The 17901-nt window shown below is 34.2% G+C and overlaps 3 pseudogenes; 2 read left to right on the plus strand and 1 right to left on the minus strand.

Moving 5' to 3' along the window:
* Positions 1-5042: 5042 nt before the first annotated feature.
* Positions 5043-6591, minus strand: LOC114374269 (annotated as a pseudogene).
* Positions 6592-6670: 79 nt separating this feature from the next.
* Positions 6671-7450, plus strand: LOC114374279 (annotated as a pseudogene).
* A 4172-nt stretch (positions 7451-11622) lies between these two features.
* Positions 11623-17769, plus strand: LOC114374288 (annotated as a pseudogene).
* The last annotated feature ends 132 nt before the right edge of the window (positions 17770-17901 follow it).

Here is a 17901-nt window from a genome sequence, read left to right on the forward strand (position 1 = left end):
GATGACCTTGACTTACCTGAGGATGATGAAGACCCACTCCCTGATGTTGATTTTCCAGAGGATGTTTTGTCAGCATCTGAGGCAGACTCTACAGAGGAGAGTGGCCCTGGAGGGACAGCAAATAGTGACGACTCTTCATCATAGCAGACGACTCCTTAGACTAGGCATACATACTTTTTGTGGGTGGGTGTATCTAGTTCAGACTACTAGGTTTACTCTTTTGATTTTTGGGTGGGTAGACCTATTGTATAGAAATTTTTGATGGTTGTATATATCGTGGCTGAAGCCACCACAGTTGTTACCTTTGCTCTGGATGTCACTATGTTATTTTGCAAACTCCCATATTTTGGACAGTTTTAGATGATGAATGTAATTATGTTTAATCTTGTTATTTGAAAAGGAAGTGTTAACAAATTTTATTTGAAAAGAGTTTACCGACCGCATCTTATTTTTTTTCACGTGACGACCTAAAATGATGGCTGGTATATTTTTCTTTTTGAAAGAGCAAAATAGTTTAGAGGTTATGAGTGATCAGAAAGAAATGACTCCGAATAGAGTTGTGAACTGGCCATTCAGGACTCTATAGTAATAATTTTCCTTCTGAATTTAATTACTGTGAAAAAGAGAGGGAAAAGAAAAAGAAAAAAAAAATCCCATGGTTTTCTGCTATTTAATTTATTACTATTAAACCAGTCATTATTTAGGGACGCCACAACTAACAACCACAACGAGTGCAGATGCAGTAAAATGGTACACAAAAATATGTAGTTCTAAAGAGGAGATATAATCCGTAGCATGAATGGAGGAAAGAATCAAAACAAGAAGTAAAACAATACAAAGGTAGGCCAAATTTAAGCTATTAAGGCGTATTTAAATCATTGAAAAGCATGCAAGCCGACTATGTTGATAAATTTATATCCAAAGGTCAACTTAGTAAGATTCTTTTATTCCTGTCTAAAATTCAACTCTACAAAGTAGGCATCAAATTTTGTTAGTCTTCAAGTAAACCAAATGTATGTAAATTTTGGTGACCTTAACAAATTAAAGATGACAAATTTTCATTCCAATTATAAAGGGAAACCAAATGTATGTAATTTTTTTTTATATATATCAATCACAACACAAGGGATATCACATACCCTTTTTTTTTAATTAAGGAATAAACACAAAACTTGCTAATTTATTACGGACCTAAAACATATTTTAGCCTTTTTTAAGATATATATCACAATACAACGGATATCTCATACAGTCTTGATACTTGGAAATTTTATTTTGTAACTATTTTAGATTTGATGTAAATAGGAAATCTAGGCAATTTTGCCTCTTATCATAGTTGCAACAATCTGTAAAAAAACACTAGCCCTTTTGGAGTTATGGATGTTTGTAATAACAAAGGGATGGCATATGCCTCTTTTTCCATGACAGTAAGATGATCTAACCTAGCACATTGGTTATTGACTACGTTCATCATATAGAAAACCTGACAACCGTGAATTAAGATTTTCCAATTTCTATTTTTGGTTTACCAGGTAGGACACATCTACATTTGAACTTTTGTGTACAACATTATCTACCTATATTCATGCCATGCCACATGTTTAATGTCAGCAAGGTTGATGATTCCAAAGTAGGTCCAGTGTCAGCAATAGAAATAGATGTTCAAAACCATTCAGCTGGACCACTAGTTACTATAGAGGATGTTTCACAGACCAACAATCATGTGAGTCAATTTGGAAGTGAATGTACATTGCCTGGTGGAAGAGATATGATGAGTCTGTGTTCTCATATATTTGGAAATTGAATGTGGATACATTATGTGCACTTGTACTTCAAGTATGATAGTGTTGTTTGCACTCTTTCACCACTGATGTCTAACACAATTTTGTTAATATCACTTCTTTGTTCAGTTTAACCATATCAGTACAAGATTTCTATCTCATGATTTGCTGAATCACTAGGTTCTCTCTATGCCCTAGTGATTCTTGATACTGCTTTTGCGCATTCGCTTGCATTTGATCCCTTCCAGAGTTATATTTTTCTAGTCAATAAGCTGGGAAAGGGGGAAAAAATAAAGTGCCTTGATTAAGTTTTCCTTTGAGTTGGATTAGTTTAAGAGGAATAGGCTACACTCAAATGAGTCCATAGTGTATTTTAGGATTTGCTTGCATTTGATCCCTAGTGATTCTTGATACCGCTTTTGCGCATTCGCTTGCATTTGATCCCCTCTAGAGTTATATTTTTTCTAGTCAATAAGCTGGGTAAGGGGGAAAAATGAAGCGCCTTGATTAAGGTTTCCTTTGAGTTGGATTAGTTTAAGAGGAATAGGCTACACTAAAATGATTCCACAGTGCATTTCAGGATTTGAACACACATGACTTGCATGACAAATAGCTCCATCAACCAAGTTGTGTTAAGGTGGCATTGTTGAACAAGTTTTAAATAGAGAGAAATACAATTGGAAATGGAACTGCATAGCATCAAGGACATGCCACCATGTTTTGAAATTGACAAGTAACATAATCCCAAAGCAAGAAATAACTTGAGACTCGGTAAGATAATGTCATATGTTTATGAAAACATCAATCTTTCCAGTAGACATATGGCTGCAGAGTATGAAGCGGGAAAAGTCAACAACGACAGAGTATGTTTAGTAACCTAATCTAAGATTCTACTGTCATGGAATTAATCTATACCAATATCTGTTAGCATTTTAATGTTTTAAATTACATAGACACACTGTCGTAGGGATAGTTTTGTCGTTTCACCCCTAAATTTATAAAATGGTAGTGTAGATAGCAAAAGTGGAAATTTGAATAGTAGTTCTACGGGCTGAATAGGTTTGCTAATTTTAGTGCCAGCATTTTAGTTAGTCAGCCTGGCTCATCGACCAAGGCCAAATTGGTCTGCCTTATTTTGGGCCTTTACTTTAACAATCTAGTATGGCATGCTGACCCATTAGACCAGCCCAAAAAAACAACTCTATATTTGATGTATACTCAAGTATAGTTTATTGTTCTTAATTCTCTCATGTCTTTGACAGCTCTATATATTGATAGTTGTATATTGGACCAGCCCAAATTTAGGTTTCTACTTTTCTTGCTTTGTAGGCTAGTGTTCTTAATTCTCTCATCTGTTTGGTTGCTGTCCAGATTGCATTGCAAATCTTAACACCTCTAACATGATAAAATCTGTTGGTCTGTACCATTAATGTATATCATTTGAGCTAGAGTATAAAAAATGAAATTAAAATAATTCGCATTAATGATACTATATAGAAGAGGTTTCTCATGTTTTAAAGACAAAATAGGTCTATCAACCTACAAAGAGATGCAACCAGATTAGTAAACTTTGTTACACTTCAGCTAGTCTAGTTTTTCTATCCAAAATACAATCATTTTGTGTTTATAAAAAAATGTGGAAGAGTGATGTCATAAACAAGAGCATTAAAATTACCTGATGAAAACGAAAAGCAAAACGAACTCCTTGTAGGATAAAAAACTCTTAGCTTGGTTTCTTCTCAGGGTCCACATCATATTCCAAGTTTAGTTGCAATGGGTTTCATATACTTGTTTGAAAGTAGCATAGAGGAAATTTTGATCTACAATAGGAGAGTACTTATAAGTATGTTTCTACAGTAAATATTTCATAGCTAAAAACTAAATCAGGCATAAACGCAATGTCATAACAACAAACAAATGCATAACAGTGAATACAATTGCTTTGATGTGGTCTATATTTTTGTGCCTCTCAAATCTTTGCTCAAATTTCCCACTATGAAAATCTAACAAACTAGCTAGTATATTCATATTATTTTTCATTTAACAATTTCAAAACATAAATCACATAAAAATGTATATAATTGAGTTTATGTCACGGTATTTCATCATGTTAATGCATTAAAACATATAAACTAATTCTATAAATCTACAAATGATGCAAATTTGTCGATTGTCTTACATAAATCAAACTTAAATAGTGGGTTAACTAGAAACACATCATTTTTTTCTCTTCTTTTAATGCAAAGACATCACAATAAGAAAAGTGATCCCAGCTAAATTGATACCACAAACTCTATCAATAATTTGCAAATCAAGCCATAAAAATTAAAGTTATAATAAAGAGGTTAAAAAACCATAGCTAGTGAGTGACACTAACAAAGTCACATTTAAATGTACAAAAAGTTAAGGTTCCATTTTTAATTGAATAATATTTCATATAAAAAGCTGACGGTATGTCCTTAAAAGAAGAGAAAAAGAGACCTTTCTTGCTAAAGTCACAATTGATAGAATTTGTCAGTTATGTTACTTTTTTTCTTCTCAAAATGCATCTAAGTAGCTGCATATAACTGATACAATTTGTCAATGATGAAGTAAGTAATTTATTAATTATTTATTTTCCTGAAAAATGCACAGAACCAATAGTGGCCATTATACAGTAAAAGAGACCTTTCTTGCTAAAGTTGCAGACATAGTCCCCAAAATCACATTATATCTAAAAAATGAGTTTATGATTTTTTGCAATTCTAGAAATTAGAAGTTTGTCTACAAGAACATTCATGCCTTTTGGGTTCTAGCCAATAGCTTTTTCCTTTGCATCATACTTAAAGAATAAATTTCAACACCACAGTAATGATTTAGATTACCTTAAATCATTAGCAAAAACAAAGGCGTGTGAATTTCATCAATGCAGAACACATCTAATTCCTTTCAAGAGTAACTTAAAGTAGCTTCGGTGTCTTTTTTATATTTGACGTAAAAATCCTCAAATACATGAGTTTGGAAGTGTCCAAACATGCACTAAATCTATAACTATTTTAGTAGTATTACACTTTCCTGATATTACCATAGACATAAAATAATTAAACAACGAAAAGAAACTGAAGCCTGAAGCATATAGAGCACCTCAAGTTCTTTCTCACTCTATATCTTTTCAAAATTTTTATTCTTGCGTGTAACTTTCATTAACACTTCATACATTTATAGCAGTGAGTAAGAACTAATAAGTGTTAATTAATTGTTTAGAGTAAAGAGTACCAATTATTACTCTAATAATTTGTGATATGATAGCATAGGGATGCTTTGTTCTACGATAAAGAAATTATCAGGATCAACCTTGGTCCTTATTTGAACCAACCTATTGAAGTTATCCTTGAAATACTTCACTCCATAAACTTTCCCTTTAGCATAGCTATTTTTACCATTGCAGTTATTACTTCATAAGTGAAGGTCCCTATAATTAAAGAAAGCCCCTCTAGGATTCTTGGAGACAAAATGAGTCATGTACTTGTGAAGTTTTCTTGTCAAGTTTATGTAGTGATTTGCTACCTCTTTCCCTGGCTTATTCCAATTCGCTAGGTATTGGATCTTCCATAGGTTCCCAGCTCGATGAGGAAAATGAGATGTTGTTGAAGGAATCTTAGCCATTCTTCCACCATAAGGATTGAAATTCAATGATGTATCCACCAACTCAATCATCTTCCTCCAAATCCCTTCCAAACCCTCTTTGGAAATTGATTTCTTTACATAATGATATTTCCTTTTCAAGTAGTTGACTGACTGTGGTTGTCTATTAAGAAAAACCTCAACCAAAGCTGTGATGTTGGTGTTTTTTGAAAACAACACTGAACCAAGCCAGCTTGTTTCGATGCAATCGGATTGCTTCAAACCCAATTGAGAAAACTTGTCATTTAAGAGAGAAACAAGGCTTTTGGAGTCACCAAGGAATAGAGCTACGAAGGTTTCTCGTATAGTCTTTATTCCATTTTGTGTAACGTTCAACACAAGTGTAATGAAAAGGTTGTTGTTGATGGTTGGTGCAAAATGATGCCAATTATAAACTATGTCAGTGGAATTTTGCTCCAGCGTTTTCAGAACTCGGAAAACAATGACTGTTTTGGGAACTCAAACTAGTTTTATTTTGTAGGCAAGAACCACACCAAAACTAGCTTCACCACCACCTGTGATGGCCCAAAAGAGATCTTCACCCATTGATTTTCTATCAAACAATTTACCTTCAACATCAACCATTAGTGCATCAACAACATTATCCACTCAGAGACCATATTTTCTCATCATGTTGCCATAGCCACCACCACTTATGTGTCCTCCTACCCCAACAGTGGATCAAACCCCTACTTGAAAAGCATGAATTTTACTCTTCTCATCAATTATGTAATAAACTTCACCAAGCGTTGCACCGGTTTCGACCCACGCAGTCTCAGTTTTCATGTCAATCTGAATGGATCGAAGATTGAACATGTCAAGGATGAAGAGTGGCTGGCTGTGAAGCCACATAAGACAACCCTTCATAGTCATGGCCACCATTTCGATTTTTCATCAGAAATTTTTTGTTTTTTGCACAAACAATGGTTGCTTGCACATGGGAAACATGAAATGGGGTCACTATAAGGAATGGCTTCCAGGTTGTGGAGGTGTTGAAACGAAGGTTTCTGATGTAGGCTTCCAAGACTAAAGAGAATGAGGTGTTGTTTGGTGTGAAAATTGTTGATGTTATGGGGTAAGAGGGCTCTGAGTTGAAAATAAAGAATTTACATAATGATTTATTACAGCACAACAACATCAACTTCATCACTTTTTTTTAGGTGGTTCCTGTCTTTGTTAAAAAAAAGAATTTATTAGCAATTTTGTGTAAATTCATTTGTTGAAGCATGGTCACTTGCTTTTCAACTTGCACTTAATTGCTCTTTCCTATAATTATTAAGTTTTTGTGCTGAATTGGTTTGTTGATTGTTATTTCTTCTCTTTTCCCTATTACTCACACAAGGAAAAAGGGAGAAAGAACAATTTTTTTTAACAAGTCTTTCTCTACCCTCAGTTGCTCTAAAAAACTCTTGACTCTTTCTTTTGTTTCCTAATTCGGTTAACACTTATCAGTTATCACATTCATTGTGTTCTTTACTTCTAGATTTGGAGTTTGAACTTCCTTTGATGTTCCATGTAGATTGTTTCTATTGGGTTTGAAGAAGTATGAGAAAGGTGATTAGAGAAATATGTGTCGCAATTTTGTTATTACAAGAACTCCAACACAGGTTGCTAGTCATGATCAGAAGTACTTCATAAGGCAGCTTTCAGGAGGCAAAGACAAAACCAGTGCTAGCATACATGTTATAACAACAATGAATCTCACAGAAACCATAACAACTTTTTCAGAAGACACCGATAGATTCACTTCACCACATGTGCTCTCACGACAACAACAACCAAATTCTACTCCTACTACACCAAGAACTCGTTTTCAGTGGAGTAGTCAGTCTAACACAGGAGTAGCTATGACTCTCAACCCTGGTCAAGAAAGAGTCTTCATGTCTCATTATGGTGCTAACTCCTTTCGAGTTAAAATTGAGGGTCAGAATCTTCATAAGTCTTCTTACTTGGGACCTCAGACACATAACATGGTTTTCCAAATGCAACAACCCTCTCAACACTAGTTCCATGCATTAGAACTTGTTGTAGTGAATTATTAATGGGTAGAAGTAGAACCAGAATCTTCTATCCATTTCAATAAGTACAATGCTTGGGTTGAGCTTTTTCCCCAACTTCTTATGTGAATATCCTATATTGTTGGTTAGCTTTTATGAACTTGAAGGAAGGTACATACATTTGTTTCTTCTACAAATAAAAACTTCCTCAAAGGAGTGGCAAGCAACCAATTCCCCAATGTTGGTTTTGGTTGGTTTTTCTATGTTGTCTAAGAATAATGGATTTCAAGCCCCGTGTATAATTAATGAAATGTTTCAACTTAGAGGCAAAGAGGCACTTCAAATAGTATGGGTTAGTAAAATTTAACTTATCATAAGGAAAATAGATTGGCCTTAGAGGGAATATGAAATGAAATGTATAATGTGATGATAAAAGATAAAGTAAAAATCAAATGCTTAGGGTGTTTGAGGTTAAGATTTAATGATTCCGGTAGTATTCAAGAAAGTTGAGGGAAAAAAAAGAAAATGAGAAAAGAAATATCTTTATGCATAATATTTTCAAATGTAAGCGAATATATTTTTTGCTCGTAAATTATACCAATAATCTTATCCAGCAAAATCTAAATTAATTTTTGCAAATGTAAAATATAATCTAGCTCATTATGCTTTATGCTCTATTAGTTTAGTGGTAAGGTTAGAATAAATGCATGATTTCGTGGTTGTTTAAATAAAAAGATCAAATATAATGCATTCTCAAGTTGTTTACTGGATATAAAAAAATCTTATTTATTTTAAAAGTTTAACAGACTTCAACTATTACCCTAACTACCTTGAAAGAGAATTGATTATCAAACCCTGATCATATATTAACATTAGATAAGATCCCCATAGGATCAATAAATAAATCTAAATCTCCTAGTCTCAAACAAATTAAGTGTAGCAGAGGTGCCTTTTGTTATGTTTTGTTTACAATTCATATTATCCCACAACAAACCATAAATCCTAAATCATTAAACAGCTTTTTTTCAGTTTAACCAACACAATCACACACCCTCAGCCTCTTTGTTTCTTTGTCTATGCCGCTACTTATTTTATTTTATCTCTTGGTGTGAAAATTCACTCAAATCCATGAAACCATTCATGTCCACCGTGAACAACAACAACAACCTCAATGATTCAAAAAACTTATGTGACACCCTCTACCCCGACATATATATAAATAAACAAAATATATAAAAATATCGGTAACCGAATTCACACGGGTAAAAGGTTCACATTCACTTCACTATTATCAATTAAAACTTATTAAAAAATATTCGGCTCAAAATAAGGCCGTCAAAATTTATATAGATATTTTGTTAAATCAGTGAAATAAAATAAAATAGACTAACATCATGCAATTAATATAAAAACTTATGTCCCACTATCACATCCTATCAGAGCGTTGTGTCTCGACGTCCTTCAGCACAATGTTCCTTAAAGAAATTCACCTAGTCATCTGCTCCCCCGAACACAAAGTTCAAGATCATCACAGGATCCAAACACAAACAATACACGGGGAGTGAGTTATCACATTCCTAACTAATAGAGAAACAAGACAACTAGATATGCATATCATATAAATCAAATAAAACTTACTTACACGTAATTCACGTAATTTCACCACTTTGTCATTCACAGTTCACTTTTCATCCATCAATCACACTTTTCAATCATCAATCACATTACACAAGAATCACACGCTCTGATCAAGACATAATAATACATCAATTTCATAATAAACAATTAGCAAGTGCATGAGACAGTTATGCTAAGACTCAAGTCTATATGCAATGTGGTACCATGTCAGTGAAAAACCATCCTGGGGCGCTTAGGAGTACATAACAAGACACACCACACAATGGGTTTGTCAGGTCACTCTCACTAAGTAAGATCATAAGGAGACCAGTCAGGGTCACGATGTTTTGCGAGAATGCTCCAACCATATGGGATTAGCATAGTCTTAAAGGAACACTCAAACCCGGTGACCCCCAAGACCTACACTCCGAAGAGTCCATCAGGGCCTCTCCCTCCTGATTCAGGTCCAACCCCTAAAATCATTTAAGCACACAGACATTGCTCGTGAATTATACAATACCCACGACCTCACACTCGTGTGTTAAACACGTACAACATATTGTGCTACAATTTAACACTGGTTCCTAAATAGAAAACCTACACTTTCTCTTTAACACTGGTACCTAAATAGGAAACCTACACTTTCTCTTTAACATTGTGCATTTACACTTTTCTCAAGATAACACTGGTCAGGTTATCGTACAATTCACAGCTTACAACACCAATAATGTCACATCAAGAGTTAATCACACACTTATTCACGACCAAAACTCATTTACAATTTCACATCTCATAATGTCACAATCCACCATCACATGTTTTCACGTATCTCATAATTTAGCACATGTTCTACTTTACACTTTTACTCAATCTCAATAACAATATTATAATCTCAAGGCAACATATTATTCCACAATTCATCACATATTTCATTTATAAGCACTGTTCATGAATTATACAATATCACGATCTCACACTCATGTTTCAAACATGTTTAACACAATTGCGCTACAAATTTAACACTGGTTCCTAACTAGGAACCTACACTTTCTCTTTAACATTGCGCATAAACACTGGTCGGGTTATTGTATAATTCATAACTCACAATATAATTAATGTAACATCTAGTGTTAAACATGTCCACTTATTCACAATCGAATATCATGTCCACACTTTAACATCTCATAACATCACATCAACCATCTCATAACATTCTTAATGATATTCATAAGGTACAACATACACATGTTCATCAAATTTAACCATAATATTCTCAAACTCCAACACTTAATAATTTTTGGAATCATACTATAACACTCTACAATATTATTTACATAAATTATTAATATAAATAACTACCTCTATATATATAAACTAGCAAACATCATATTGAATCACAAATTTCAAAGTAAGCTTTCAATGCATAAATTCTAAAATAATTATATGAACACTTTGGTCAATTTCAATTATGATATTAATTTTTTAAAATTATATATAAAAACCTAAAAAGCAAGAAAAGGAGAAAATACAAAATCAATATCTCTCTCTAAATTTTTCCTTACTTTATTTCATCAATTCATATTAATTAGAAAAATGCTCGACTTATAGGGTTCACGCTCAACACAATAATATATCAATTTCACAACAATTGGTCTGTCAAACATATATAATTCACTGTAATAATTATAAGGATAAAATGAAAATTGCAAAAACACCCCAAAACTCATTCCAATTGATATCTCTAAGGATCCTTACACATGTTCTCACTAATCCCCAATTGTGAATAACTCATCCCTTACCGCGGGCTCACGTGTCTTCAGCCAGCAATAGCAGCATCTCTAGCGGTTCCCTGATATTCCTCCAGTTATTCCTCCGAGTGTCCCAATAAAATTCTCAAACGTCAGAGAGACGGAGAAGAGATTGAAGCCTCCACTTATACTATCTTCATGCGATTCCTTTTTCTCCCTCCAAGAATATTATCTCGCAAATCACAACGTGAAAGTGTTCGAAATTGAATTTCGAACAACATATCCAAATTTTATGAAAACCCAACGGTTAACGAAACTGGGATTGTAGTTTTACTGAGACTATTTTGGGTTTCTGCGGGAAAAGAGAAAGCTAAGGTGTAAAGGATATTTCTCTTAGCTTCAACATGTTTTTATAATTCTCAACGGTGAGAATGCTCGGAATTGGGTTGCGAACATGATGCTAAAGTTTCACGACGATCCAACGGTAAATGAGTCTGAGATCATTGTTTTTCTGAGACAGGTTTGGTGGACTGCGGGAAAAAGAAAGGATTTTGAGCAGAGAAGGGGAAAAACGAAAATGAGGCCAAGAGACACCTAACTTAACATAGCTATTTATACCTAGGGTACTCAGCCTATTATTTGCTCTATATTTATTTATTTATTTACTAAAAATCTTTTTAAATTTATTTACGAAAAAATTGGAATGTTACAATTTCCACCACTCTTCATGTACCATAGCAAAACTAATGACATCCTTCTTCCTCTTAACCTCCATCTCCTACCTCTTCTACACCCTCGGATTCATCACACATTCATATGATTTCCCTCAAAAAAAGCCTTACCCTCTTCCCACCACCACCCACTTTTCCAACAACACTGCTCCATCCCCATCTCAACACACCAATAAAACAACACCCTTTGAGGGAAAAACCAACATTTCCCACAGTGTTCGGCATAGCAGCCTTATCAAGGCTATGGAACCATAGAAAAGAGTACATCAAACTATGGTGGAGGACAAATGTGATAAGGGGCAACGTGTGGCTAGATCAAGAAGTGACAAATGAACCTAGTCAGGAATACCTTTTACCAACATTGAGAATATCAAGTGATGTCTCAAAGTTCAAGGTCAAGAATCTACACAGAAAGAGGTTGGGAGTTAGAATATCTCGCATAGTCTCGGAGAAAGTGAGGCTAGGGATGGATACTCAGCCAACTTATTAGCTAACCTTAAATTTTATATTGGTAATAGTAATTGATTGGTAGGAAACCAAGCCTAAGTTTAGAGATATATGACCAATCCAAGTCTTCACCTGATAACTTTAAATTTTAGAATGATTTAGATGATTATGGGGAAGTACAATAAATAGATGTTGATAGTCTTCGTAAGTATATGACAATATTCATGTCTCGGAATTGAATCAAACTTGTCAATATATATATTTCCATCTTGCAGTAAAACTAACCGTGATTGAAACACCTCCAAGTCCTCGGTGATTACTGACAACAACTTTCCATCCACACTTCGTTGTATGATATGCAAGATGTTTGAGATACTACAAAGAAAGTGGGGAAAGGAAAAAGGAAAATTAAATTGTAAGACGGCAATATAATATAAAAGAAACCCCTAATCAACAAAAGAAGTGAAAATTTAGAAATTAATAAAATTTCAAGTGGGGGAATGTCTAGCATACTTTAAGTCTAACAGAATAAATAAATAAATCAAATTATGCTGTGAGACACTTTCTCCATTTTGACAATTAGTGTCACTCAGGGAAACAATCTGTTTAGCATTAATTCCTCAGCGTTGATAAAATATCAGGCTAATATTGCTCTTGGCTCACTTCCACTTGCACTTGGAAAAACTTTATGGCAGGCCGAGGCATTGTGGAGAACTTTAATGTGTGACATTATTTTGTGTTATACAAGCATAAAAAAGGTGAAACATCTATTCTAAATTTGAGAAATTGAAGAACCCCAACCAAAAATCAAAATCAACGGCACATTAAGTCCCATTCACATGCATTGCAAAGTAGCAAACAGTTTTTTATGTGGTTATAAGAAAGAAATCATACAAAACACAAAATATGTGTATAGAAATGCATACTTAATTATTGTAACAATGATAACAACACAACAACAACTAAGTGTTTTTTCTCATTAGGTGGAGTCAGCAACATGAATCAAACAATGTCATAATATTCTGTGGTAAATCATAACTATAGACAAATTATTGACCTCTAAGTTTTACTTAATTGTTTTGCTTATAGTTTTTCTTGGTATCCCTCTGCCTCTAGTGGCTACATTATCCTCCATCTGCTCTACTCTTCTTTTTAGGGCTTCTACCAGACTTTGCCACACATGACCAAACCACCTAAGGAGAGATTCTACCATCTTTTTGCAACAAGAGCTACCCCAACTTTACCCCTAAATGCATCCACTCCTAATCTATCTTGACTAGTATGTCTATAGACAATGATAACACTAACAGTAACACAACATACGTCTTTGGCATAACTGCCATCTACCAAGCCACTAAGGCAGGCAATTTACAAGCCGTGACATAGCAGTCAAGTAATTGCTCACAGGGAAGGGGATAAGTATGTGGTTCTTCCAAATTCCAATAAAGTTGTACAATGAGGACAGGGGAAAATAACAACATTAAGCATACACGTAAAATGAATCATAATATAACTTATGGCAGATGAAGAGTCACTAGTTAGACCAGGAATTACTACAATAATGGGAGTGGATTCATCTCTAGAAACAACATCTTCCATATGGATAGCACCAGCCGAAACTGTACCATGATTAGACACATTAGTCCAAAAGATAAACCATGGAATAGTATTTATGCTTAGGCTAGAGATTTCTAATTTGATAACCATTATAAACTCAAGACTTGGAAAACTATTTAGTATCTATAATATAGGATTGTTTCCGTTTTGATTCTGTTAACAATGAGAGGTGGTTTGTGATGGGGGATGACTACACTTTCTTTGTGACCAAGAATTTGGTGAGGGTGTTGCAAAAATATGATCATAATCAATTCTATTACATTGGGACCAATTCAGATAACCATATGCAAAATATTCATTTTTGTTATAATATGGCTTATGGGGGTGGAGGGTTTGCAATTAGTTACTCTTTGGTTGTGGCATTGGAGAGAATGCAGGATTAGTGCCTTCAGAGGTACCCTGTATTGTTTGGCCCAGATGATAGGATCCAGGCTTGTATGGCAGAGCTTGGTGTCCCTCTTACCAAGGAGATTGATTTTCACCAAGTTAGTGTATAATTAATGAAATGTTTCAACTTAGAGGCAAAGAGGAAGGTACATACATTTGTTCCAACTTAGAGGCAAAAAGTGTAACTTTAGTTGACTGTAGCTGCTGCCTTAAATTCATACAAGAATTTCTTCAGACCATCTTAAAGACCCCACACACCTAAAATAGGTTTGCTCATCAAACTATTTTCAATTGAACTAAAGTGATAACTAAGTTCTACAAGGCAAACACAAAGGCACACAAATAGGCGGACTAGGGTAGCATATGCATGCAATTACATTGGGTTCAAGCATTGTTCAATCATGGAAGGAAAACAAACTCTTGACGGACAGGGCTACTTACCTTTGACCGAGACTTCACAGATGAACTTCTCTGGTGTTGCTTTGCAGAGATTGAAGAGACACAGGGCCCAATCAAAGCTTGAGTTTGAGGGTCACTGTAAAAACAAAGTAAGCACAAAATCCATGAGAGTGAGAGAATTAAACTCGAAGACAAACAGAAAAGTAACGGGGTTTTGAGGGAGTACACAACTAGCTTGGACAACGATGAATGGAAGAAGCACAAAAGAAGCTAGGTTATGCACGTGCAACTGAGACAAAGCTAGCTACGAAATTAGTAGTGATTTTGCGAAAAATTTTAAAAGCTTATTCAAAGATGGTCAAAATGAAAAAATCGTCTTTGTATTACCAACACAACTACGACGGTCTTTGTCAACCCGTCGTTGTACTCCTTAAAGTCATTATTGAAGGCGGTTATTAAATAACCGTCGTTGTATACTTTCCTGAAAGTTACTACAACGCCACCGCATATCCTTCAACGATGTTTTCTTCTTAATTGTCATAGTTAGTGTGTCGTTAAAAAGCTTTATTGTAGTAGTGTACCTCACTCATTTTAAGTAATCTCAAGAGATTGAATCTATCACATGCATTTTTTGTTATATTGTTATATTTTGATGGTCTATTGTATGCTATTATTGATCTTGATACTACTTATATATATTTCTTTACATGCATGACGTATGTCATTACTCACATACTTATGTTGTTCGTTTATGTGCTTATTATCTCTCTTGCTTATGTTGTGTGATGATTGTGGTGTTAGTGTCGTGGGAATAGATGACATGCAGTCAACAATGCATAGGAACATCATACTTTGATCCGTAATTCATACCACTAACTCACAGGAGGAGGACTCGTCAATGACTCTTTAGTCTAGGGTTAGTATGTCCAACTTATGAGTCATTTTGTTGTATTTAAGGTTACCTCTTCTCCATTTTTGATGTACTTTGATATTTCCTATTAGCATTTAATCTATGGCATGCATTTTTGTATTCAGAATTACTTTGATATCAACACTACTAAAATCAAGGTATGTAGTACCATGTGATATTTTTTTTTAAAAGTACGCTTTGGTGTAGTACATTATTAATTTATTTGATGCATGAGGTAACTTATCTGGTAATTAAATTGTGGTTATTTAATTATGCCTACGTGATTATCATTTATGTTTACTATGATTTTGGCATTACAATATTTTCCAAGTATTTTCATGAATTAAATAATATTTTCGTAAAATTGAATTGTTTTCACATACCATTAGTTTAGCGTGACATCAAAGGATGTAATTACATTATCAACCTTGACCAAAACATCATTTTATCAATTAACACCCACATTCTCCTTCATTTTCTTCTTCTCAAAATGGAGGTTGACACAATTGTTTTAATTTATGGTTAAAGTTGTTTTTTTGCTTTAACTTATTATTTAGGTTCAATTTGATCCTTTAATTTTTTAATTTAATTTAATCCTCTGATTTTTAAAACTAATACAATTTGATTCTTTCGTTTAAATTAAATTCACGGTGTTTGAAAATGTGTATTTTATGATGGTTTCAAATCATTAGTGATGATTTTAAACCATCACAAATTATGATTTTTTAACTCTATTGACCCAATTTAGACAATAGAATCAAATTGAATAATTTTTAAAAGTAAAAGAACCAAATTGAACCCAAAAAAAAAATAAAGGATCAAATTTATTCTAAAAAATAAATTAAACGACAAAAAAATAATTTAACCTTAATCTATAAGCCCAATATAATGGTGGATTCTCTTTCTTGAAATGAGAAGCTGGATCAAATATATATATTTTCTTTTGAAAAGCTATTGGTAAAAATAGTTTTTTTTTTTTTAACAAGTAGGGTGAGAAGCTTTTAGGAAAAAATTGCATATTTTCGGTTAGATATTTCACCTCTCTCTTTCTATTCTCTTCCATGATGATTCCTATTTTTTTTCCTCTTACTTTGAATCTATTTATAGTTCTTTGACTTTTACTATCAATCTCATTCCAACAAAATTCACTACCTTTTTCTTTACAGGTATTTAGTTAAGCTATTTTGCCTTTTGGAATTATGTATATTGTTGATTAATTATGTTGCGTTGGTTAATCTCTCGTCATTGTGACACAAAAGATGCAATTTATGTGTCTATATATTAGGTGTTGTATTGTATTTAACTTGACTTAGCTATATGAAAAGAAGATACCAAAAATTCAAAATGAACGCAACACTAAACTTAGGAATATCTTAATTCAGGTAATCATGCTAATGTTTCTATAATGCAGGTAGGAGGTTGTGCTTTGTGCGGCGGAGCTCAAGAGTCAAGCACCTGCATGACTCAAGAGGAAACATCAAAGAAGGTCAATTATATGGCCAACATGAACCACCATGGGTATAATCAAAGAAGCAATGCAAGTTATCATCCAAGAAGTAATGCGGGTTTTCATCAAGGAGGAAATTTCTCTCAAAACCAAGGTCAAGATTGGAGGTTCCATCCAAGTAATAACTTCAAGAAAGACCAAGTGGGTTCGTCCAATTGCCCCCTCCCCCCCTAATCAGGGTCTGAATTTGTACAAAAGAACCAGTAATGAGTCAACTATTAAGAATCTGGAGGTTCAAGTGGGCTAACTTGCTAAGCAATTAGCTGAGAAACCCAATGGACATTTTGTGGCCAATACAGAGAAAAATCCTAAGGAAGACTACAAGGTGATCTTCACCAGGAGCAAGGTAAGAGAGAGTCTAAAAAGGAATGAGTGTAGAGGGAGTAGGAAAGGAAGTGGGAAAAGATGAGGAATATGATGAGAGAAAAATAAAAGAGACTGAGAAGAGAATTTTAAAGGGCGAGAAAAATGAAAAAGAAAAAAATAATACCAATGAGGAGAGTGATGTTGAACTCTAAGACCAAGGGCCAATTAGCCAGAGAAAGCAAGCGGGAAGCACAAACTGTACTTGCCAAGGATATTCCTTATCATTTGGTCCCTTCTAGAAAAGATAAAGACAAGTATTTTTCTCACTTGATATTTTCAGGAAAATGGAAATCACCATCCTCTTTGGTGAAGCGTTACAACAGATGTCGATGTATGAAAAATTCATGAAAGATCTCTTAACAAAGAAGGAAAAGTATATCAACGATGAGAGCATCGTGTTCGAGGGAAATTACAGCTCTATGATTCAGCGAATCTTGCCACACAAGTTCAAAGATCTCGGGAATGTGACTATCCCATGCTCCATAGGAACAACTTCAGTGGGAAAAGCTCTTATCGACCTAGGGGAAAGCATCAACTTTATGTCTCTCTCTGTATTAGCGCACACACATTTACTTGCTAAGTGCATCATGCACACTTAGTGAATCTTGCAGGCCAAAATAACCTACAACTCACGCTAAGCCAGGTCAACCCACTCTAAGCCCCAAACTCTCTCGGGCTTGAAATTATCTGAATTGAGCTTAGCGCACATGCTCGTGCTTAGTGCGAGTATT

The sequence above is a fragment of the Glycine soja genome, chromosome 2 (genome assembly GCF_004193775.1).
Source record: "Glycine soja cultivar W05 chromosome 2, ASM419377v2, whole genome shotgun sequence".
Lineage (NCBI taxonomy): Eukaryota > Viridiplantae > Streptophyta > Magnoliopsida > Fabales > Fabaceae > Glycine > Glycine soja.